Below are 23,801 nucleotides of genomic sequence, written 5' to 3'. Positions count from 1 at the left end.
TATAAATATAAATTTATATTTAATAACTTACTGAATATAAATTTCAGTAAGTTAGAAGGAACTACAGTAATTCAGTTACATTAGGTAGTTGATGTGCCATTTTGTAATTATTGGATTTTTAAAAAATCTAAGTGGAAATCTCATAGTCTTTTTCACTGTAATAATTTTGTGGCAGCACAGTCACTATGGTAATTACTCATTACCAAACAAAGTTTTGTTTGAAAGGAATTATTAATAATGTGATTTGTCACGATCACTAACAAACAGATTATGGTTAATTAATTACAACTTTAAGTCAGACAGAAAAAGCTGAAGTAATTGTAAAAAGTAGAAAAGGATACCTTGAACTAAAGCTTTTCCATTTTTATAGAAAACACATCATGGCATCCAACTGTCTGTCTAAAATGAATGATGGACTCCAAATGATCTACAGAGCTCAGGATGTCAGGGAGGAGACTGAACTGAAAATTAGATCATATGAGAACTGGGAGGAGTTCTTAGTACCGGGTCCAATCTCTATAGCCATTCTGGATGAACTAGTATTCATATCTTCTGCATGTGATTTTTCAATAAATAAGCACACACCTGATGAAACATACACATATATCAGATACCCTGAGTCATTCAGAGCCTGCTTGATGCAGGTATGTAATGATGGATGGAAAGCATTCAACACAGCCCATAAAAACATGGATCAAATTTATCTCTACAGCTTAAACATACCCAAGGGTGTGAAAATGATTGTTCAGACATTCATGCAGGATAATAAAGAACTCATTGAGACACTCCTTCCTAATCAGCTCAGAAAAGTAAACATTGTAGCAGATTAATGTTGAGAATGACTTCCAATGATTAATCAACTTGATTTCTGAGCTACTGGAGAACTACACTAGTGCATTTTATCATTTTATCAAGAAAACCTGAAAGAGGTTAAGAAGGCTATAACCATTGCAGAAATGAGAAAGAAATCTGCAGAAAAAGCAAAAGAAATGTCAGAGAGATATCACAATGATGTACACAGGCAACTCAAAGAAGCCCAAGACATATACAAAGATGCCATAATTTCTGTGCCAACTGGATCTCAATTGGTTGGACTTGCATTTGAGGATGCAGCACTTAAAGTTGTCACTTTGTTCCTCAGCTTTTGCTCGGTTTGAGTTCAAGCACAGATTCACATGAAACTGGAAATGAAACAGAAGAAAAGAAAATGTGTAACATGAGCTCAGCAAGAAACATTGTGGCAAAAACTGAAGAGCTGTTTACCTTTTCAAAAAGCCTGTTGAACTACAGTTCTGAGAGCAAAAGCATTGACAAAAAGAAACTTCATGATCAGAGAAGTAAAATGGTAGAAACAAATTGGACAAAGGATAAGGGATTCAGAAAAGTTAAATCTCTTGTAAAGAAAGAAGATGACTGTGAAATGAAATCATCTTTTGTTACGTTATGTAACAAAGGCATTGAGATCTGTGATGAGCTGGAGAAGGCAGTGGTGCCAGGAAAGACGGATGAACAACAGTTAAAGAACATACTAGCCAGGATTCAAGAGTTGAATACGAAAACACAGGAATTCACATTGCAGATGTGTACCCAGATGGCATCTTGTACCTCCAGCAACCTTATTTACTGTATCTCTTGCAGTAAATGCCCAGCCATCTACATTGGAGAAACAGGAAGGAGACTCGGAGACCACTTCAGAGAACATGCCAGGGCTGTGAAGATTAAAGATCTCTCTAAGCCCATTGTTTCTCATTTCACCGGCCACGACCACTCTTATCTCTCCATCTACGTTCTCAAAGACGGTTTTCCAAACTCATACATCAGAAAGCATACTGAAACCAAAATTATTCTGCAGCTAGGATCACACATTCTCCCTTCTGTTAAGGACAGACTACTGTTCTTTTAAATTTTCTCCATTCATTGGAAGTTTCATTTCACAGCTCTCTACACCTATTCTGACTTCACACCTCTTGATTGGCCTCTCTTTCTGTCCCCTGCTCCCGCCTCTCACTCCTCCTCCCTCCCAGCCTTTGTTGTTTTCACGATTATAGTCCCCCCTCCTTAAGGGTGCTCCAGCCCTTTCACGTGAGACTTTATTCTGTGCACCTGTTCCCTATTCCCAGCCCACCTTAAAAGCCAGGCGCTGACGCTCATCCGGGCTCTGCATCTGATTTCCGTATCGTGCGAGTCTGGGACCTGGAAGCGCCTGGTCCCGTCAAGGTTTTAATCTCTGTTCCCGTTCCTGTTCCCTGTCTGCCGGTTCCGACCCGGCCTTCGTGTTTTAATTCAGCGTTTTGATGATCTCCTGGTTTTGGACTTACCTTTCTGTTTTGGATACTCTCTAAGAACTACTCTTTTGGATTGTTCGCCTCGGCCACACCTCCCCCGTGCACCAGCGCACCTTGGACACGCCCCCCTGTCTTCAGCCCCGTATTCCTGCATGACGTTTCCCCAGTGTTCCCCCACTTCTTCGGATTGTGTCGTCCGCATAGGGTCCGGATAGAACTGATCGTTACAGTTGTCCCGCCACGTTACCTTTGCCTACTGCCTTGTCTCTCTCACACCTGAAGAAGGCTCCACGGCCGAAACGTTGTGTTCTCTTTCTTCTTTTTTTCAGTATGGAATAAACCTTTTACTTGTTAATTTAGGAACATAAACATATTATGTAAACTGTACTGTATATTGCTGGTATTGGTAGTTTAAAGAAAAAGTACACACCAGTATTCCATTTCTCCCTAAACATTTTAAGCATCAAAGTTTTACATGTGGATATTTTGGAAACTTTTTTACGTGCTCCTACTGCCCATATTACTGTACATTTATATCCTTTGTGAAAAGTGATCATTTTAACCTTTTCTGCGAATGTGCTCATTTTCAGAGTAAACAAAAGCATACTTTTAGAATTTGATTAATAGGGAATATAATATGGAATATTGAATCTAAAGAAATTAATAACGATATAATTATATTCATGTACTCTAGCACAAACAGTAGTATAAGACTTTCTATTGATACTGTATGTGTACGGGTGTTTCAGTTTTTGTAAAGTGACTGTTTCTGTTGCGTGATGGTGTAAGTGACTGACTTATAAGGTTGAAGGTGGATGTTCAAATCCAGCTGTCGCCATGAGTTTTCTTTTAACAAATAAACATTTCTTTGAAAAACTAAAATAGCAAATATTATGGGCACTATATTGACTATATTTGACTATATTGACTATATTTTTTATATTTCTAAATATCACAACATGTTCAAAGCTAAGTCATTTATTACTAACAATCAATAATTTCAAACTGCTACTGATATTATTACTGACAATAAATATTATCGACACTCTATTGAATTTGTCGGTCTTTCTAATTATAAAAAACATTCAAAGTTAAGTGATTACCATTTTCCATGAATACTTGCACTCATTATCACAGTAAAAGAAACTCATACTTTTCAGAATTTAATAATTATTTTGGAAACATTTTTACATGCTCCTTCTGACCATATTGTTTTTATACTTTGTGAGGAAAGTGATAGTTTTAACTTTTTCTGCGAATACGCTCGCTATCAGAGTAAACAAAAGCATACTTTTAGAATTTAAATTAATAGGGAATATAATATGAAATTGCGTTATCTAAAAAGCATGCTTGCCAGTCCGGTGATGTCACCACCTTTCCCTCTGAATAACTTGTCAAATAATTATGTCTGTAGATTTCATTTATTTTATTTTACTTTTTTTATTTTGTTTCATGTGAATTTCATTATTTTTATTTGCTTTGGCAACACTGAGTGTAGCTATCGGTCATGCTAACAAAGCACCTTGAATTGAAATTAAAATTGAATTAATAGGCAGTGAAAACATTTGTTTGTCTGTCTGTGGGGAGAAGGGGGACTGTCTTTCATTGGAAGGTACACCTATTCTACTCTGAAAATGTAGGGGAGAGGAAAAGTGCCCGTGGTCTTTTTACTGATAAAGTTGTGTTAACAAAAACTACAGTTTGCTTAAGAGTTGTTAAACTGGTTTTTATTTATTTTTTGGCACAGCCAGCCAGCCCGAACCAGTAAGCTGCAAGTTTTTCCCTACATTCCGTACAGATACAGTACAATGACATTCTCTTGTCTTCCCATGTGATTGTATTGTATCTGTACGGATAATCACTTAACTGAATGTTTTGTGATATTTAGAAATACCAACAAATTCAATATAGTGTCGATAATATTTATTGTCAGTAATAATATCAGTACCCGTTTGAAATTATTCGTTGTTATTAATAAATTAATTAGCTTCAAACATGTTGTGATATTTAGAAATATGCGCTACATTAACGCAGGGCTTTCGGGCTCACATGGGTTTGCGGCCTACACCCTGCAGTACCGCTGTGTACATACAGTACGAACATGTTGTCATATTTAGAAATACGAAAAAGGTCAATATAATGCCCATAATATTAGCTATTTTAGTTTTTCAAAAAAATGTTTATTTGTTAAAAGAAAACTCATGGTGCAGGCTGGATTTGAACACCCACCCTCAGCCTTCTAAGTCAATTACTTGAGCCATCATACCACAGACACAGTCACTAGACACACACTGAAACACCCATACACATATCAATAGAAAGTCATGTACATGAATATAATTACAGTGCCTTGCGAAAGTATTCGGCCCCCTTGAACTTTTCAACCTTTTGCCACATTTCAGGCTTCAAACATAAAGATATAATTTTTTTATTTTATGTGAAGAATCACCAACAAGTGGGACACAATTGTGAAGTGGAACGAAATCTATTGGATTTTTGAAACTTTTTTAACTAATAAAAAAATGAAAAGTGGGGCGTGCAAAATTATTCGGCCCCCTTGCGTTAATACTTTGTAGAGCCACCTTTTGCTGCGATTACAGCTGCAAGTCGCTTGGGGTATGTCTCTATCAGTTTTGCACATCGAGAGACTGAAATTCTTGCCCATTCTTCCTTGCAAAACAGCTCGAGCTCAGTGAGGTTGGATGGAGAGCGTTTGTGAACAGCAGTTTTCAGCTCTTTCCACAGATTCTCGATTGGATTCAGGTCTGGACTTTGACTTGGCCATTCAAACACCTGGATATGTTTATTTGTGAACCATTCCTTTGTAGATTTTGCTGTATGTTTGGGATCATTGTCTTGTTGGAAGATAAATCTCCGTCCCAGTCTCAGGTCTTTTGCAGACTCCAACAGGTTTTCATCCAGAATGGTCCTTTATTTGGCTGCATCCATCTTCCCCTCAATTGTAACCATCTTCCCTGTCCCTGCTGAAGAAAAGCAGGCCCAAACCATGATGCTGCCACCACCATGTTTGACAGTGGGGATGGTGTGTTGAGGGTGATGAGCTGTGTTGCTTTTACGCCAAACATATCGTTTTGCATTGTGGCCAAAAAGTTCGATTTTGGTTTCATCTGACCAGAGCACCTTCTTCCACATGTTTGGGGTGTCTCCCAGGTGGCTTGTGGCAAACTTTAGACGAGACTTTTTATGGATATCTTTGAGAAATGGCTTTCTTCTTGCCACTCTTCCATAAAGGCCAGATTTGTGCAGTGTAAGACTGATTGTTGTCCTATGGACAGACTCTCCCACCTCAGCTGTAGTTCTCTGCAGTTTATCCAGAGTGATCATGGGCCTCTTGGCTGCATCTCTGATCAGTCTTCTCCTTGTCTGAGCTGAAAGTTTAGAGGGACGGCCAGGTCTTGGTAGATTTGCAGTGGTCTGATACTCCTTCCATTTCAAGATGATCGCTTGCACAGTGCTCCTTGGGATGTTTGAAGCTTGGGAAATCTTTTTGTATCCAAATCCGGCTTTAAACTTCTCCACAACAGTATTACGGACCTGCCTGGTGTGTTCCTTGGTCTTCATGATGCTCTCTGCGCTTTCAACAGAACCTTGAGACTATCACAGAGCAGGTGCATTTATACAGAGACTTGATTACACACAGGTGGATTCTATTTATCACCATCAGTCATTTAGGACAACATTGGATCATTCAGAGATCCTCGCTGAACTTCTGGAGTGAGTTTGCTGCACTGAAAGTAAAGGGGCCGAATAATTTTGCACGCCCCACTTTTCATTTTTTTATTAGTTAAAAAAGTTTCAAAAATCCAATAGATTTCGTTCCACTTCACAATTGTGTCCCACTTGTTGGTGATTCTTCACATAAAATAAAAAATTTATATCTTTATGTTTGAAGCCTGAAATGTGGCAAAAGGTTGAAAAGTTCAAGGGGGCCGAATACTTTCGCAAGGCACTGTATATCGTTATTAATTTCTTTAGATATACGATTCCATATTATATTCCCCATTAATCAAATTCTAAAAGTATGCTTTTGTTTACTCGATAACGAGCGCATTCGCAGAAAAGGTTAAAACGATCACTTTTCGCAAAGTATATAAACGTACAGTAATATGGTCAGAAGGAGCACGTAAAAACGTTTCTGAAATATCCACATGTAAGACTTTGATGCTTAAAATGTTTAGGGAGAAATGGAATACTGGTGTGTATTTTTTCTTTAAACTACCAATACCAGCAATATACAGTTTACATAATATGTTTATGTTCCTGAATTAATATTGTTTATGACCTTCAGATGCATTATGCTCCTCTTCTTTTTATGCTCAGCTACTAAAATTTCCCTTAAGTTGTAAAATTCCATATAAATATTCAATACTGAGCGGATTAAAACGTGCACAGTAAAGAGATTAAATGATTAAATCTTTCCACTACTGACCCAATGCACCACGAGTGCCCCTGTCGGTCATTTTGGCCAACCAATCACATATGGCAATATGACGTAGGTAGTTGCATGCAGTATGGGTTTGTACTGTGCACTTTGAATGGCTTCATCTGGACATGTAAAATGTCCTACATACAAAATGAATACTTTTTAAGTATTTTCAGTGTACCAATGTTACCAGATTTAAAGAACTGATTGACTTCTCAATGTAGCAGCGAATGCAAAATGGATATACGTATGCGATCTGCTCGCCATTGTCAGTAAATATCAGGACAGTGATACAGTTTTCTAAATCTGGACAAAACAGCATGACAAAATCTGGGTGTGTTTTATTGTAAATAAATGTTTGTCCTTTTTAAGGTAACTTAAGTGTTTAAACTGGTTTATTACTTTTAAATATGTCATCAAAAGGGGATATATAATTATTTACTTATGATCATTTTAACAATTTTTCTTTTTCAGTTTTACTGTAAAATATCATGTGCATTTAATATAGTTAAAACAAGTGCCTGATCTGTGCAGAAATAACTTGAATGGAAAATGTATATTTAATTATTGATGATAGAATTAACTTTTTAAAAAAAGCAAAAATGGGATTATATAGGTAAGTATAAGTAATTCAGTAACAACTTCAAGCTTTTAAAACATCTTTTCAGCTCAGATATCTCAGATTTCATTCTGAAGTGTATTTAAGGTTAAAATGAAAGAATAAACAATGTCATAAAATCTTTTAGCACAAGGATAAATATTACTCATGCATGTGGAGGAATTCTAACATAAATGTGATAATAGTATGATATGGTAGATATACTGTATGGTAATAAAATCTACACAACTTGCTGAAAATTGCCATATTAAATTAAGTATTAGATTAAAAATTTAAAAGAGATTACTTCAAAGCTGTAGTCTTAAATTGAGAAGGCCATAGGTGAAGTGAGTTTGATTAAACTGAATAAATTAGATATGTGATTACTTGATGTGATTGATACCAATAACAGTAATGGATATACATTGGGCATATGATGTTGTGTACAGACGGATTTTTACATACATTAGTTTCTCACAACAGGTTAATTCTCAAATTGTAGATGGTAGGGATTCAGGGAATCAAGTGAGAACTATTAAACAGAAAAAAGAGGATACAGATAAGGATGAAAAGTTAGATTGGGGTGATGTAATTAATCAAGTACCACAGGGATCTGTACTAGTACCAATGCTCTTTATTATTTTTATCTCAGTGATCTAGATTCCTGTTTAAATTTTAAATTGGTTATATATTCAGACATAGAGGAAGCAAACAGTGTAGAAGCAGCAAATGAAATTTCAAAGTTCGATAAAATTCATGACTGACCTAAAACATTTACAGTATAATATTCTGTTTAATTCTGTTACAGACAAGATATAGAAGAGCAAGCAAATCTACTCTGAGGCTGTCCATTATAAAAGTATCATTACAATACCAGCAGAAAACACACATGTACCTAAAGCACTAAGCAATAAAAATAGAAAAGTACAGTATACTGATGGAAAAAGAAACGCAACACCTCCTCCGCCACACTCTGGCCCTCCCATCTGCATGGAACAGGCTGAAGAGTGACTCATCTGTGAAGAGGACCTGATGCCACTGCTGACGAGTCCATTGCAGCCTCTGTTTGGCCCAAACCGATCAGGTGTGATGTCTAGGAGGTGTTAGCAGAGAGCCTCTGACAGGTCACCTTGTTCTAAGGCCAGAAGCATGGAGCTGCACTGTCCTGTCACTGATGCGGGCATTGTGTCTGCCAGCAGTTTCTGCAGCACTACGGGTGGCAGATCTGAAACGATCTCTCAGATGGACCAGTCTGGTGTGTCGGTCCTGCTCTGGTGTGGTCACTTGAAGGCAACCAGATCTTGGACAGTCATCTGTCCTGCTGGTCTGCTGAAACCTTCTCTGCAGTCGGGACAAAGTGGAGCGGCTTACTCCATAGTGTCTGGCAATGCTGGCACGTGACATGCCTGCCCGCAGAATGCCAATGGCCCTCTCCCTTGCTTTTGGTGACATTCGAGGCATTACGGGATGCACAGAAAACTGACTAAGTGTGGCCTTTTTCTTGCAGTGACCTAAGCTTTGAACTAAGGCCTTTTTAAAGGTGACCTGATCAGAGATTGTTCCACCTGGACCTTGTTGGGAAAAAGTGCACCTACCGAGCTTTCATCTGATTGCCAAGTTGCAATGCCTCACTGCACAAACTATATTACTTGTCAGAGGGCTTAAAACAAATTTAAGTTTGTTAAAGGAATTAAGGAATCTATCCATCCATTATCTCATTCGGGGTCGCTGAAAGCCGGAGCCTACCCAGCAAGTAACGGGCGCCTGATGGGGTGTCAGTCCATCACAGGGCAAGTGCAAGATAATCATACATGGGGAAAAATATGGAGGCCACAGTAAAGGCCGAGGGGGGAAATTTGGCCCAGACACTGGGATAACTCCTTACTCTTCTCGAGAAATGCCCGGGGATCTTTAATGACCACTGAGAGTCAGGACCTCAGTTTAACGTCTCCGAAAGATGGTGCCTTTTTACAGTCTAGCGTCCCCATCACTATACTGGGACATTAGGACCCACACAGACCGCAGGGTGGGTGCCCCCTACTGGTCTCACTAATACCACTTCCAGCAGCGACCATAGATTTCCCAGGAGGACTCCCAAACAGGTACTAACCAGGCTCAACCCTGCTTAGCTTCAGTGGGTAGCCAGTTGAGAGCTGGTTTGGCAACTTTTTGTGAAAGTAAATAAGCTATAACTATTGTATTCTCATTCCAGAAAATGTTGCGTTTCATTTTTCCATCAGTATATATTCCACTCCAATTAATTAATACTATTACAATCAAACTAATAATACTACTATAGAATTTATATACTGTATTACTGCAGAAAACAATATCGTGCCTTAGTGTTTGTGAATCTGAACTAACTACCCCCAGCCCGCTAATTTAGTATATAAATACTGCAATTTTTGATAAAGCAATTAAAGCAATGTTTTCCGGTATTACATCTATCATGTTATAGTATAAGCTTGTATGACAAAGAAGCATATTTTGTAGGACTCATAAGTGTATATCTTTGCTTTTCTGGCAGAAAAATGGAAAGACTAACAATACTGCTCATCGTCTTCTTCTTGAGTTGACATCTTCATTCCCATTTCAACACATTGTCTAACTTCTTTTATCTCTTCCTCAGAGGCTGCGGGCAATGCTCCATTGAGTGCATTCTCAATCTTCTCTGTTCTTGATTTTGTATTACTTTCAAATTCTATTTTATTTTTCAGCACAATTGCTTTTATTCCTGCTTCTGCTTCTTCACAGCCAATCTGTAACTTTTTCCATTCTGTATCAAACTCTGATTTGGTGGGGTCTAAGGCCATGAGTTTCCCCAAACTGCTGATTCTATCCATGAGGTACTCTTTGGAGATCTCTGTGTAGGTCCCAGAGATCATGTTCACCAAACTAGCAATATTTGATGCTTGAAAGCTTGGCTATACAGCAGATCTCTCAGGAATGATTTTGCTGAATATCCAAGCTTGGAAGAACCTGCTTTTCTGCAGTATGGACAACATCCTTTAAATGTTTGTTTAGGTTTGTTTTGATTATGTTGGAGAGCATCTGGAAAAAGAACACCATCTTCTCCCATTGTTCCTTTACTTTTCCCATTGCATCCAGTCCCTTTGTCAGCATTTTAATAGTGGTCTTGAAGTCGATTTCTTTCACCTCACAGCTCCTCATTGTGACTAGGATTTCAGTCAGGTTGCTGTGGTATTTGTCCAGATTTTCCAAGCTCTTCTGGAACATTTCTTGTGCTTGATTCATTTGAGCTCGACTCTGCTCTATGCGAAAACGGGCGTTGTCAGCTGCAATGTTGCCTGCACTTTTTCTCTGTGTACTTTGCTCTCCTTGCTGTTTGGCCCATTGTGGGGCGGTTACAGGAAAGGTACCTATGAAGCCTTAACTCTCTGTATCAAACTCCAAAGCCTGTTTTTTAAGCTTGTTTATATCTATAATTAGCTCCTTTTGTTTGCTTTCTTCACAGATGTTGTCTGGAGCAATATCTGTTAGACAAGAGCAGATTGCAAGAATGTCTTTGCATATTTGCACTGCTGTTATTTTTGGCTTGCAGTCTTCTTATTTTTCCAAAGATTCCTTAACTCTATTCACCTGATCTGCCACCCACTCAGACTTTGCATATTCCTTCTTTTGATCATAAATTTCATTCCGATGTATTTTGTCTTCATGAAAAAAAGACTTAACTAGTTCTATGAGACTCAAGAGAACCTGTGATTTGGCATAAACGTTGCCTAATGCAATGGGATTTTGCTCCTTACTTGTTTTATTTCCACGCTTAATTACACTTGCAGCACAAACACTATAACAGATATTAACTAAATTAGTGAGGCCCTCCACAAAGTTCATGCCAACAATATCCCAACCACTGGGCAGAGAATCCATAGCTTTTTTATACTCTTGTTGAGCTTCGTCCAACTACTTTTGCATGTTTTCAAATGTCTTATTCGCTCTATGTTTTCCTTCTTCTGCTGTTTCTTTCCTCAACTTGGATTCCTCTATTTTCTGCTTCAGTTCTTCTAATTCTTCGCTATGGGCTACCTTAGCATTCACACAGGCCTCCATCAGCTCTTGAATCAGATCAATGACAAAGGTGAATTTCTCCTCTGTGAGCTCTGACAGGATTTTACAGTCCTCTGCTATGGAGCTGATGTTTTCTAGCTGGTCAGGGAGCATGAGCTCGATGAGCTTGTCGGTCATCTTGGAGAATCAACTTGACTGCTTTTTTTACATACTCTGGCACATTGGCAGAGTGGAGATGAATTTGGTATCCATGGAATTTAAATTAACTAATCCAAATTATTGTATGTATGGATCTGCATATCTCTGACACTTTTCAAAAGTCAATAATAGCCCTTTGTATTTTAATTAATAAAAGTTACCTCAAATTAAAATATAATATTTAAACTTAATAATATGCATATCAGGCAGCACAGTAACCCAGTGATCAACATTGCAACATTGCTGCCTTGAAGCACTGGGGCCCTGAGTTTAATTCTAGACCTTGCTCTGTGTTTGCATAGGTTTCATTTCACAATACAATAACTTACTGTTAGATTAAGTGGCTTCTGAGAAAACTGGCCTTGGTATAAGTTTCTATTTGTGTTTGTGTGTGCCCTGTAATGTACTGGCATACCATCTATGGTGTATTCTGCCTTGTGCCCATTGCTTGCTGGGATAGGCTCTTGCTCTGCAACATCCCTGTACTGGAAAAAATGGAATGAAATGGGTCAGCAGCTATATCACCCTGCAGTTCTCAACTGGCTACCCACTGAAATTAAGCAGGTGTGAGCCCGGCCAGTACCTGGAGGGGAGACTCCTGGGAAAGCTGAGGTTGCTGCTGGAACTGGTGTTAGTGGGACCAGTGGGTGGTACCCACCCTGTGGTCTGTGTGGGTCCTAATGCCCCAGTATAGTGGTGGGGTCTTTCTGATGAGACTTTAAACTGAGGCCCTGACTCTCAGTGGACATTGAGTAGGGAGTTATCCTGGTGTCCAGGCCAAATTTCCCCTCTTGGCCCTTACCGTGGCCTCCAAATTGTCTCCATGTATGATTGTTTTGCACTTGACCTGCGATGGACTGGTGCCCTGTCCAGGGTGTACCTTGCCTTGTGCTTGTTGCGGCTTCACCACGACCCTCACCAGGAAAAGTGGAAGTGGAAATGGATAGAAACCCTATAGAATACAATAAGTACCAAGTGGAAACCTAAACAAACATGCAGAGGATGTACAAATTCCATGTAGACATCACCCAAGGAAGTAAATCCAGGGCCCCAGCTCTATGAGCAGTAATGTTAACTACTGTGCTGCAAAAAAAAATCATTTTTGTTTTACTAGGATTACTTGAAGTAAGAAGTAGTTCAAGTAAGTAGCTGCATCAGCATCAGTAGGCTGCAAAGGAACAAGTAAAGGTTTATTGTCTGCTGAAAAGAGAAGAAAGGAAACACAACGTTTCAGCTGTGGAGCCTTCTTTGGGTTCCTCACATGATGCAGCCAATTCCTTGATTTTCCTGTGAGAATCCAAAGATAGTGTCTCTCCTGATAAAAATAACTCCACCCTTTGATGACTCACCTGTGCTTACAATCACAGCTTTGCTACAGTTATTAATATTTGTAAAGAATTATGGCAATGGTATTAACCTCTATCCTGACTATAAAAAATATAGAATCAATAAAATGAGTATACCAATAAACTCATTTTATTTCTCATTCCAAACTCTTTTGTAACATCTGTATTGAATGCAGAATATATGTAGCAAGCAAATACTGTATTTACAGATGCAGCCATTCAAAATGCACTCGCGATACCGCATTATTTTGCGGTACGCTGTACGCAGTCTACCGCAAGCTACCGGTAAATACCGCGAGTTACCGTAAATTCTCCTATAATACGACAAGCAAAATAATAGTATCCGGAATTTCCGCAAGGTGGAGCTAATAAAGCTCAACCTCTGATGTTTGAGCTGTGGCCATCAAAGTCTTTAACGAAGATATTACTAATAGTATTAATAATGAATGACCTTGGACAAGCTGTAAGTGTAAACTCAAAGTATTGCCCTGGTCAACATTCTTTTTTTCATTGACCGTCTTTGTAAAAGTAACACCACAGCATTTCGCAATCACGCATTTGTTTCCAATCATGCAAAGTACAGTGATTCACCATGTCTTTCACATGCTCATAAAAGAGATTGATTTAGGAACATAAACATATTACCGTATGAAAACTGTACTGTATACAGTATGTATATGTATATTTAATGTCTTAACTGTGCCCGTTTAAGTATTGAATATTCATATCTAATTTTACCACTGAAGGGAAATCTTAGTAGCTGAGCATAAAAAGAATAGGAGCATACTGCAACGCGTGTGAAAGCCATAAACGATATTAATTTTGGAACATAAACATACAGTATATGGCTGGTCTCGGTACTTTAAAGAAAACATACACGAAACATGGTTTCCTTATGACCAGAATCGGTCTTGAGATATTTTTAACTTGATTTACAGTATTTGAGAGGTATGTCTTAACACCGATACTACAGTGCTTAAGTACTGCTCACGTATATGTTTCTAGGTTTATATTATGCATTTCATACGGTCAAATTACTTTTGAGCAACTAATAAGAAGCGCGAAACGGTATGCGTTTTAGTTTCGTTTTGTGCTGGGACCCGTGGATTGATTAGCGATATCAAGTACATACAAGTCATTTTTTAAATGTTGTAGTTCGTCTTGAAAAAATGTTATGAGTACATCATCTATCAACAATTACACAGGTTCTGTTTCCATATTGCGGATTTTGGTTACGTAATATTATTTTCTAGATTTCACGTTGTGAATATATGATTTGGGCAAACAGAGCCGCAAAGAAGTACATTATGGGTTGTTGTTTTTTTTTTTGCAGTTTTATCTAGAACAAGCGATGCTTAGACCTTTGTCTGATTCTTGTGAAACTATCCACACGACAGTTACAGTACCTAGGAGTTGACTTCAGTGATGTCACTGATGGGATGTTTCTAAAAATCCATCCTCTGTAAAACGTCTTCTCTAGTTGTCCTGCATATGTATTCGCTAATGAAGCTGTGTGTTCTGAGCCTGGATCTCTACATTTCTGTATGAACCAGCTTAGAGGGCTAAAGACAGCTTGTGTTTAAATGGAGTGTAAGGCAATTTATGCTTCTAAAGTCATGGTCAGCATTTATTATTGTACTGTGCTGTAAACTTGTTCTGTGCCTAGTCACATTATTTTATAGCGTTTTTATAGCGTTATCAAATCCGGTGGCGATGTGTGTTAGTTTCCTGACTCCCATGTCACATGGTCTGTGATTGAAACCTGTGAAACCGGTTTAATTAGTCACAGCCAGAACTCCGGTTGTAAAGTAGAAGCAGGCGAGATTTCCAGCGAAAGACACCTCCCCCTTCTTCAGGTGTGAGGGTCTTCTGCTCAGAATGAAACGCTAAAATATAATGTAGGCTCTGAATGGGTTCAATTATGATTTGGGCTTGATTAAGGTCGCTGCCTTTCATCTAAAACCCTACTTGAATCCTTCTAAACTAAAAACCAGTGTTAGTGAGTTCTAAATAAAGAGGTATCCAGGTAACAGTGAAACGGGCGGACAGTCTGGGGAGATCGCCCGTTTTCCATGTAAATAGTTCCCTGGTTCCGCACCCCTTGGTGTTTCTCTCGCTCTCTCTCGGGTCACCTGATCATTAGCTCGAAAGATTTGAGTGCTTTGTGTATATTCTAATGGTAGTGGGGGCAGGGTGTGTGGGAACAGGTTTGGTTGAAATTACATTGGAGATGTATGTTCTTCACACCTGAAACATTTTCTCTGAAAGCATTTTCTTCGCAGTTTAACCGATCTTGTTACAGCATGTTACAGTTTACTATTATTAACCATATTAATTTTAAGTGCTTAATGTAAAATCTTGTAAAAATATATTTTCATTGTTCAAATATACATTAAATCTGACTATCATATAATAAGTTAAATACAAAACTAAAGAAAAAATAGGGTTAAATATAATTCAAAATATTTTGCTAACAATGTTAAGGAGTAGGATGGCACAGTTGTTAGTATGTTTTTTGTTTTGTTTCTTTTTCATAAATACAACAGTAGTACCTGATGTCTCAGTGGCTTTCAAAATTAAATTATGCATGCAAACCTGTGAACTAGAAAGATAACTAAGATATCCATCCATTTATAATGGTGGCAAAGTGGTTAGCATTGCTATCTTGCAGCACTGGGGTTCTAGGTTCAATTCCTGCCATCCTGTGTGTGTGGGGTTTACATGTTCTCTCTGGGTTACATGGTTTTTCTCCATATGTGTGATATGACTCCCTCTCGCACTCCAAAACATACTGGTAAGTTAATTGGTTTATGGGAAAACTGGCCCTGGTGTGTGTGTGTTTGTGTCTGTCTGTCCTGTGATGGACTGGCGCTATGTCCAGGGTGTATTCTGCCTTGTGTCCGTTGCTTACTGGGATAGGCTCCAAATCCTCTGTACTGGATAAAGAGATTAGAAATGGAAGTAAAGGCACTGTGTGGATGGAACTATACACAGTGTTAGAAACCCACTATGAAATGGCAGCATCTCACTGAGAATAAAATATTTTATAATGCTGGCTTAAGGAAACAGCCTTTCCACCTCTCTTGCACATCAGTATCCATACCTAGTTATTTAAACAAATTGCCTCTAATTATAAACATCTTAATATGCTGGCTCTGTGGATCTGCATCAGCTATGTTTGCCCATTCCTTCAATTCATGTGCATCCAACACACAATTCAATGCCAGCAACTACACATAATCTAAAATACAATCCTTATTTCAGTATCTATGTAAACATATAGTCTGTTAACTTCATCTTCATCAAAAGTATGCCTAACCCCATTAGGAAGTGTTCTTGTTATAAGTGTATTCCTCAGCTTTCCCCAAATTATCTTCTTCTTGCCAACATCTCTAGTCTTTTATCCTGAAATTACTCAGCCAACACTTAAATCTCCAAAAGCTGCTTGTGTTAATTTCTTTAAATCACAAATATCATGTGTAAATACTGGCCATGTAATACTCTGCATTGTGGAATAATAGTTTATTTTAAAGGGAACTAGAGAAACTAAGAACTAGAGAAATCAAGAAAGGCTTTTTTTCTAGAATTAATAAATGCACATCATGTTCACTGGGGAAATTAAATCCACACTGAGCAATCTTCAATATGTTCAGAATATGACAGCAAGAATCAGGGATGCATTACACCTGTTTTCAAGTCCTTGCACTGGTTACCTATCAGATTTCAAGTCAACTTCAAAATCCTCCTTATATACTGTCCTACAACTGTTATTATTGATCACCGAATTATTGTACTTGACATGACTTCATTCAGCCTTTCCTGAATGTCTATGACAGGCAGAGAGAGTGCTGTTTCTGGTGCGATCTTTTGCAGCTGACATTTCACTGTTTTAAACGAACAAGAAATTAGATTGCTCATAAATCACTTATTCTATATAAACACAGCGTAATTGCCCTCCGAAAATCCTCTTTTTCTTGTTCGTTTTAGAGACCTTGATCGAAACTGATTTTAGATGTCAGAAAGGATTTATTTTCTCTGTATTTCCTACATTGCTTTGTCGAGATTTTAACTTTATATCTAACTTTATATCTAGGCTCAGATTTCAACTATAAATCGTACAGTAATTAATAGCAGTAAATACTGATGTTTATACATAAAAAAGTCATGCCTTGGAGTATAGACCCCCAAAGGAATGCCATAGACTCAAACTGCAAAATAAACACATACAGAAAGAAAGTGTATTGTAATTGCAAATCCTGGTACTGTATGAGTGATTGGTATGACTTTCCTCATTACAAATCTCTTATTAGAATTTAAATTTCTCTGTAACTCCAGGTCAGAACAGAGAAAATGTAACTGCCTTAAGGAGTTTACGATTATGAAAAATAGAAGGATAAGCATGATACGTATGTCTTCTGTCATTTTCTAAGTCATGTTACTGAGCACCAAATCTTATTGAGAATATGAATCCATTTAATGTTTATACCATTAAAGTAATGGTTTATTCCATGCTGAAAATGTTTGTACCAGACTTTTTTGAGGCCTGTTTAATTGTGTCTGAAGTCTGATGTTGTAAATTTTATTGTTAAAAAGATCCATGAAAATGTCACTACTAAAGTTAGCTGGTACTGTTGGTATTGTAAGTGGCAAGTAGAGCTCATATTTTAGATTTTGTGTAGTTGCTAGCGTTGAACTGTGTGTTGGATGCACATGAATTGAAGGAATGGGCAAACATAGCTGATGCAGATCCACAGAGCCAGCATATTAAGATGTTTATAATTAGAGGCAATTTGTTTAAATAACTAGGTATGGATACTGATGTGCAAGAGAGGTGGAAAGGCTGTTTCCTTAAGCCAGCACTATAAAATGTTTTATTCTCAGTGAGATGCTGCCATTTCATAGTGGGTTTCTGGGTTTCTTCAGTGCCTTTACTTCCATCCATTTCTAATCTCTTTATCCAGTACAGAGGATTTGGAGCCTATCCCAGTAAGCGACGGACACAAGGCAGAATACACCCTGGACATAACGCCAGTCCATCACAGGACAGACAGACACAAACACACACACACCAGGGCCAGTTTAAATCTAACCTCAGAACCTTTCTTTTCAGAAGACTTAGTGTCTGTATCTGCTTCATTTTCTAATTTTGGTAGCACCTCTAACTGCTTGTCTTTCTTATATGCATTTACTTTGTAATCTGTGGTCCTTTTATCTGTTTTTACATCTACTGTATTGCTTTGAGATGCCACCTTTAATGGTGATATATCAAATAAAGTTTTTTATTATTGTTATAGGGAAACATGATCAGATTTTCCCTGGTTCAGAAAAAAAGATCTAAAGTATACTAGTTTGTCACTCTTCTCATTCCCTTTGCTAAATGACTTTTCATACTAATCTGATCAATCTAACTACCAGTTTTCTGTGCTTTCTCTATCCTGCTAGATTTGCAATTATTCTGAAAATTTTCATCTTGAAATAACTCATTTCTAAATACCTTTTTCACTGTTAACATCTTGCAGCAACTCTGCGACAAAATATACACTCTGACAGTTCATCCTGCTACCAACATTAAACATTTTAAGCATCGAAGTCTTTAACTAACGCGATACCGGAGTCAACAAGCATACTTTTAGAATTTGATTAAAAGGGAATATAATATGGAATCGCGTATCTCAAGAAATTAATAACGATATAATTATATTCATGTTGCAAAAGAACTGCAACGGACATAAAAACTCCCTTGCTTTTAACAGAGCGTTCCATAATTTCTAACTACGAAAATGCCAGGTGAAAGGATTTGTAAACATATTTTGTTAAAGCAAGTCAGTTTTTTCCGCAACACATAAAAGACATTTTCCCAAGAAAGTTTAGCCTTTGTCACTAATGAAACCACTAAATAAAGACATAAATATAGAAATCTTAAGATTTGTTTTATTTAGGGAGAAATGGAATACTGGTGTGTATGTTTTCTTTAAAGTACCGAGACCAGCCATATACTGTATGTTTAAGTTCCAAAATTAATATCGTTTATGGACTTCACACGCGTTGCAGTATGCTCCTATTCTTTTTATGCTCAGGCACTAAGATCTCCCTTCTGCTTTGTGTAAGGATGGTATCAAAAGCAATCTTAAGTGGCGAGAAAGCTGTGCTCAATGTATTTAAGGGACTTAAAATTAAAAGGAGATGCTTCATATTGCTTGACTAATTTTAAAAACTAAGTTATAAATGCAGACGCTCCCTCGGTGCGCTGCTCTGGTGCGCCGGCTCTTACACAGTGCCTGTCTGCCGTAAGCGTTACTATATACATACCCAACACTGCTTGTACCCATCTGTCATGCAAATAAAACACCTTGAATTGAATTGAACTGAGGGGAGAGTGGGGGAATACTAAAGCCAATACTGGCTCAATACCCTCAATGGGCTTTGATGTGCTAATGCGTTGGTTTAACAGTCCGGGTGCGGCAGGCTTCCAATGTCAACTCGACTCGATTGGAAGACAATGAACGTATTTTGTGATATTTAGAAATATAAATTTGTTTGGTGCGAGTGAGGTTTTATTTAATCTCTGACCAAGGGAAACGTTTCATTTTTTCAAAGAAATGTTTGTTAAAAAATAAAGTCATAGTTCCATGGGATTCAATCACAGACCATGTGACATGGGAGTCAGGAAACTAACACACAGCGCCACCGGATTTAATAACGCAATAAAAACGCTATAAAATAATGTGACTAGGCACAGAAAAAGTTTACAGCACAGTACAATAATAAATGCTGACCATGACTTTAGAAGCATAAATTACCTTACACTCAATTTAAACACAAGCTGTCTTTCTGTATGAACCTCTAAGCTGGTTCATACAGAAAATGTAGAAATGCATTAGCCTGATTATGATTAAAAAACACATAATTAAACACGCGTTTGCGATTTAAATCAGAACACGATTTAAATCAATATAAATGTTTATATTGTAACGCATACTGTCCAGCCTCCATTTCTCTATAAAAATTTACTCTGTTGCACACACACACACACTAGAAGCAGGAACCGCTGTCAGAAGGGAAGATATGTTCAAAATATCGCAAATATCGATCATGTTGCGATATTTTGAAATATAAAAGTCAATTGATTGTCCATAATATCGCTATTTTTTCGAAGAAATGTTTGTTAAAAGAAAAGTCTAGCACCAGCTGGATTCGAACACACAACTTGCTAGTTGGTAGTCACGCACCTAGACCAGTAGGCTACAAGACAGCTCGCATGAACAGGCAGGCGAAACAGCCCTACACAGCCCTGTCGCAGTACACGGATATAATCATACCGTTATTAAATTCTTTAGATACGCGATTCCATATTATATTCCCTTTTAATCAAATTCTAAAAGTATGCTTGTTGACTCCGGTATCACGTTAGTTAAAGACTTCGAAGCTTAAATGTTTAGGGAGAAATGGAATACTGGTGTGTATTTTTTTCTTTAAAGTACCAAGACCAGCTATATACTGTATGTTTATGTTCCAAAATTAATATCGTTTATGACCTTCAGATGCGTTATGCTCCTCTTCTTTTTATGCTCAGCTACTAAAATTTCCCTTTAGTGGTAAAATTCCATATAAATATTCAAAACTAAGCGGATTGAAATGTGCACAGTAAAGACATTAAATGATTAAATCTTTTCACTACCAACCAATGCACCACGAGTGCCCCTGTTGGTCATTTTGGCCAGCCAATCACTTACCGCGGTGCCCTGCGGGTTGGTTACTGTACCGCGGGTTTTTACCGCTCATTTTGAATGGCTGCATCTGTATGGAAAATAAAATTGAAATTACACAGTGTTTAAAAGAAGAAAAAAAGTACCAATAGTACTGTTAAAGTACTGTTATATGTTGGACTTGAACATAGTGCATTGCAATCATCTAAGAGGAATAATGATAATTTTGTATATATTTGCTTTGTCACTATTTGGTTGATTTCAGACAGTTAAAACTGCAAAGCATAATGCCTCATTGCTTCACAGAAGAGGTAATGTTCTTTGGAGGTTCTGCATTTCCTTGTTTAGATTTTACCTTTTCATTACTTTGGGAAAGGTTCATTTTAGTCTCATCTGTACATAAAATTGACATGCTTTTGCAAAATCTGGATCCCCCAATACTGTGCAATGGAACTCGCTTAGTGATCAAAAAGCTTCACCCATATGTGCTTGAAGGATCTGTATTCTCTGGATCATTCAAGGGAGAAGATGTGCTCATTCCAAGAATTCCAATCATTCCATCTGATCTGCCATTCAAGTTCAAACGTCTTCAGTTCCCCATTAGACTCAGTTTCGCTATCTCTATCAACAAAGCGCTGGGTCAGTCAGTCGAAAATGTGAGCTTGAACCTGGAATAATCATGCTTCTCACATGGATAACTTTATGTTGGGTGCTCACATGTAAGAAGTGAAAAACAACTTCACGTCTTTGCTCCAGAAGACAAAACCAAAAATGTTGTGTATAAAGAAGCTTTCCATGAGTAAATATTTCTGTAAAACTAATCTTTATGCAATAAAAACATACTCAATATTCATGTTTAGAGCCTCCCTATTTTAACCCTGGCAACGCCAGGTACATCAGCTAGTTACTGTATATTCATATAGCTCAAATCATTACAGTAGTGCACTTTCTTTCTAATCATCTGCATCAATATGACTCATTCACCCCCGATTACTTGGAAACGTTTTGCCTGCCCTTTTCAGTTACAGTATAGCTTAAGTTGTGAAGTGGTATGTTGGTGTAACAGCTTTGGCATATTACTTGCATGCTGGATGCTGGGGGTTTGAACCCAGCTCTTGCCATGAGTTTTCTTTTAACAAATAAACATTTCTTTGAAAAACTAAAACAGTAAATATTATTGACACTATACTGAATTTCTTGGTATTTCTAAATATCACAACATGTTCAAAGTTAAGTGATTTATTAATAATAGTTAATAATTTTAAACTGCTTCAATTTTAAAATTGTATTTTGTTCAGGGTGATTTGTCACTGTTTTCACAAACTTTAATTTATTAAACATCTATTTTTGAGACAGGGTGTTCTAGACCTCTGTTTAATTTCTGAAACTCCCTCTCTATTCCATGTTTTAAGCTTTTCTATGAATACCTGCACTCGTTATCGCAGTAATAAACCTCATACTTTTTAGAATCCGCTAAATAAGGAATATAATATGGAATCGCTTATCTAAAGATATTAATAACGATATTAATTTAAGGATCTAAATACATGTATTTATATTGCTGGTAGTATTACTGTATATCACTTTCTTTGTAAACACGTTTTATTTTTAATTTGACTCATTCACGCATGATGTACACTATATTACACAGTATTATGTACACTATATAAAGGTTTTTTGTATACTGTACATGTTATAACATATTGAATGTTAAGTTATATTAATAATTAAATAAAAAGGTGAATTAGCAGATGTGAATACTGGCAACTGTTCAACCAGTTTAATTTAAAACACTTTATTCTGTGTGGCAATTTAACAGACGCCTCAAGCCTTAAAACGAAATCATATATATTGTAATTAGAATCGAGAATAAATAAGTGGTATTAAAAATACCACTGAAACTATAATAATGTGCCTGGTCTTTATTAACAGTATCTAATAATAATTTCTTATATCTTTTTCAGAGTCATTTTTTTCTTCCGTTTTCATATGCTTCGCCTATTAAAATACCTATTTATGAGAAACGATGTTTCAGATGTCAATAACTTTGTGAATAAATGACAGAGTCTGCAACCCACTGCGATTCGGACACAGAATGGTTAAAAATGGGAACAGGTGAGGAAGGCAGAGGAAAGGGGGAGGGGGGGGGGCGTCTTCCCACCTCTATGACTAAAGAAGTTGTCAAAGAGAAATGGCTTGAGCGACATACAGAGCCGAAAATGTTTGGTGCGGCCTTCTCTGCTTTAAAGGTACACTCCTTGTGGATAAATGTTCACCTCAAACGTTTGACCACTACCTAACACACAGAAGCAAACTGAATACAAAAGGAAAAGTGCCTGCGTTAATTTTTTTCACTGACGGACAAAGTTGATTAAAACTCATTCAAAGGGGGTGTTGTGTTAACACAAACTCTGCTTAACAGAGCCACTTGTAAGAGCAAGGTGACTTTCTGTTCAATTAAATAAAGCTACAGTACAGAGGTATTAAATGAATTTCATAAAAGTTGAAAGTATTTTAAACGTTTAATTAAAAAGTAGCTTTTGATTGATTCCCTGATTACTGGCAATTGTAAAAAATTATCCTTTCCCCCTCCCTCATTTAATTTAAAGATTTCCATGAAGAAATCATTAAACATACAACCATCACGTATAATAATGTAACATTTTGGGGTTCTCGTAGGGCTCAAATACAGGTCTCCGGCATCAATGAACAAGGAACTAGGCAGCTGAGCTAAAGGGACATCTCTTCCAGGCCGGGTGGTTTAGCCCAGCTGGCAGGTTCCCTGTTAAGTAAACTGAAAGCTGTAAGCTGAAGAGTTAATACACATTGATAAATGTCTTTTCAGCTTGGAATTTAACCTTTACAGGTTACAGGTTAGACCTTTACAGGTCTAATTTTGCTTGAAGATTTTAAAATCTGTCTGTACTGTAGGTTTATTTAATTAATTATTTTATTTAATTTAATTAAGGATATCAGAGAATTACCTTCCCAGGGCACTTTCAAGATAAGGCTCAAAACCTTTTTCTTTAGAAGGGCTTTTTTAAATTGGTCCTGTATCTGCCCATTTACATTCCTACTGCATTCAAAACCCTAGTTGTAATTGCATTAATTCTCCTCTCCTTGTGTGCTTTTTATATTATCATCAACAACAACAATAATAAATAATTAATAACCTACTGTACTTGTAGATCTGCT

General features: G+C 37.4%; 1 pseudogene and 1 gene segment (V, D, J or C); one reads left to right on the top strand and one right to left on the bottom strand.

Moving 5' to 3' along the window:
* LOC148815865 (Ig kappa chain V region Mem5-like) overlaps positions 1-23,801 on the top strand; it is a 364,398-nt gene that overhangs the window by 122,500 nt on the left and 218,097 nt on the right.
* On the bottom strand, positions 9,868-11,533 carry LOC148815868 (uncharacterized; annotated as a pseudogene).

This window comes from Atractosteus spatula, chromosome 24 (genome assembly GCF_055471065.1).
Source record: "Atractosteus spatula isolate fAtrSpa1 chromosome 24, fAtrSpa1.hap1, whole genome shotgun sequence".
Classification (NCBI taxonomy): domain Eukaryota; kingdom Metazoa; phylum Chordata; class Actinopteri; order Semionotiformes; family Lepisosteidae; genus Atractosteus; species Atractosteus spatula.
The sequence above is the reverse complement of the archived record's forward strand: the minus strand, read 5'-3'. Positions and strand labels throughout refer to the sequence as shown.